Source organism: Palaemon carinicauda, chromosome 4, assembly GCF_036898095.1.
Source record: "Palaemon carinicauda isolate YSFRI2023 chromosome 4, ASM3689809v2, whole genome shotgun sequence".
Lineage (NCBI taxonomy): Eukaryota > Metazoa > Arthropoda > Malacostraca > Decapoda > Palaemonidae > Palaemon > Palaemon carinicauda.
In genome coordinates, this window is record NC_090728.1 from 64,380,551 (window position 1) to 64,383,050 (window position 2,500).

The 2,500-nt window shown below is 35.5% G+C and overlaps 1 protein-coding gene across 1 annotated transcript in view; it reads right to left on the reverse strand.

Annotated features, from left to right (window-relative positions):
- The window catches only part of LOC137639986 (carbonic anhydrase 13-like), an 88,016-nt gene that overhangs the window by 55,966 nt on the left and 29,550 nt on the right, over window positions 1-2,500 (reverse strand). The window lies entirely within an intron of this gene.

The window sequence follows — 2,500 nt, forward strand, 5'->3', positions numbered from 1 at the left end:
TCTTAGTGGTGCAATGGTGGTTATGTTGTAAATGGGTGAAATTGACTGGAGCAGATTCCAGCTCGTCTAGTCTTTGTAGAGTCAACAGCAAAACAGGGCGATGACCTCACATTCAGGTATATGAGATATTGATTAGTTTTTCTTATTGAAAACCTTTTTTAAATGTCATATGATTCATGTTAAAACATTGTACCGGCCTGTGTCAGCTTATTGAAAACAATGCACCTGACGATAGCCGGAGTCCCACTCCAGCTCAACAATTTCTTTTAGTATCTGCAATCTCACCATCCCTGTGAGTTAAGGATGGGAAGTTTGGGGGAACTTATAAATCTATCTGCTGAGTCATTAGCAGGCATTGCCTGGCCCTCCCCGGAGCTTTGACGTAGATCGTATGAGATTGTATGTATAAATGATCAGTCTCTAGGGCACTGTCCTGCTAGCTATGGCATTGTCACTGTCCCTTGCCTCTCCCATTAATGAGAGGCCTTTAGACCTTTAAAAGGCCCTATGAATTGTCTTGCTAGCTATGGCATTATCACTGTCCCTTGCCTCTGCCATTATGAGCAGCCTTTAAACCTTTAAAACGCTCTATAGATTGTGCTGCTAGCTAGGGCATTGTCACTGTCCCTTGCCTCTGCCATTCATGAGCAGCCTATTAACCTTTAAAACGCCCTATGAATTGTGCTGCTAGCTAGGTCACTGCCACTGTCCCTTGCCTCTATCATTCATGAGCGGCCTTTAAACCTTTAAAACGCTCTATAAATTGTGCTGCTAGCTAGGGCACTGCCATTGTCCCTTGCCTCTGCCATTATGAGCAGCCTTTAAACCTTTAAAACGCTCTATGAATTGTGCATCTAACTAGGGCATGGCCAATCTTCCTTGCCTCTGCCATTATGAGCAGCCTTTAAACCTTTAAAAAGCCCTATGAATTGTGCTGCTAGCTAGGGCAATGTGCCCCTTGCCTCTACCATTATGAACAGCCTTTAAACCTTTAAAACGCTCTATGAACTGTGCTGCTAACTAGGGCACTGTCACTGACCTTTTCCTCTCCCATTCATGAGTGGCCTTTAAACCTTTAAAACGCTCCATAAATTGTGCTGCTAGCTAGGGCAATGTGCCCCTTGCCTCTACCATTCATGAGCAGCCTTTAAACCTTTAAAACGCTCTATAAATTGTGCTGCTAGCTAGGGCAATATGTCCCTTGCCCCTCCCATTCATGAGAGGCCTTGAACCCTTTTAAACGAAATGGGAGTGTCCTCAGAAAAGGGATTAAAGACGAGATTCCAGTCCACATAGAAACGGAACCAGTTCTCCCCCACTTGGGGTTTTGCCAATTATACCTCCAGTCGAGCACACAACCTTACATAACAGTCCTACGGTTACAGTAACCGGATTTCAGTTGCAACCCGATACTAGCGTATGATTAGACAGTGAACCACTCCTCGTCTTGAGGTTTTTAGTTCCTTTTTGGAAATTGTTCGTTTCGTTGCAGTAGAAGTGGCAGAGGTTTTCTGTTGTTCTGTATTTTTTGTTTATTGGTAGTTATTTTCATATACTGTTCTGGCACTGGGGTCGTAGTTTGTTCATCGTTTGGTAGCTTTACTTACACACACTCATATACTGTATATGTATATATGTATATACATGCATGTATATATATATATATATATATATATATATATATATATATATATATATATATATATATGCATATATATATGCATATATATATATATATATATATATATATATATATATACAGTATATAAGTGTGTAAGTATGCATATATATATATATATATATATATATATATATATATATATATATATATATATATACATACATATATACATACACACATATATGTATATATATATATATATATATATATATATATATATATATATATATATATATATATATTATATATATATATATATATATATATATATATATATATATATATATATATATATATCTGTGTATGTAAAAAAATTCTCAAAATTCCAATCGACTAAAATCTACTACTTTCTAAACTGCAAACCTCAAATGTTTCTATAAATATGTCAAATGCCCTTCACACTTTTGCTTCCGAGTTCATCATCGTAAGAGTGAAATCCTCTCTCTCTCTCTCTCTCTCCTCTCTCTCTCTCTCTCTCTCTCTCTCTCTCTCTCTCTCTCTCTCACCTTGACTGACACCAACAGCAAGAAGAAGAAATCTTTGACTGGCTTCCTACGAGTCTCTGTTTAGTTCGAAGTTGTCTGGTGACTTATGGAAGAGTCTTTACTTTTGCAATGAAATCCCAAAAGTTAAAATACCTTTATTATTATTATTATTATTATTATTATTATTATTATTATTGTTGTTGTTATTATTAGTTTTTTTATTGTTATTATTATCATGTAGTTTGGCTAATAATAATAATAAATTAAATAATAATAATAATAATAACAATAACAACAACAACAATAATAATAACGATAATAGTAATTATTTTAA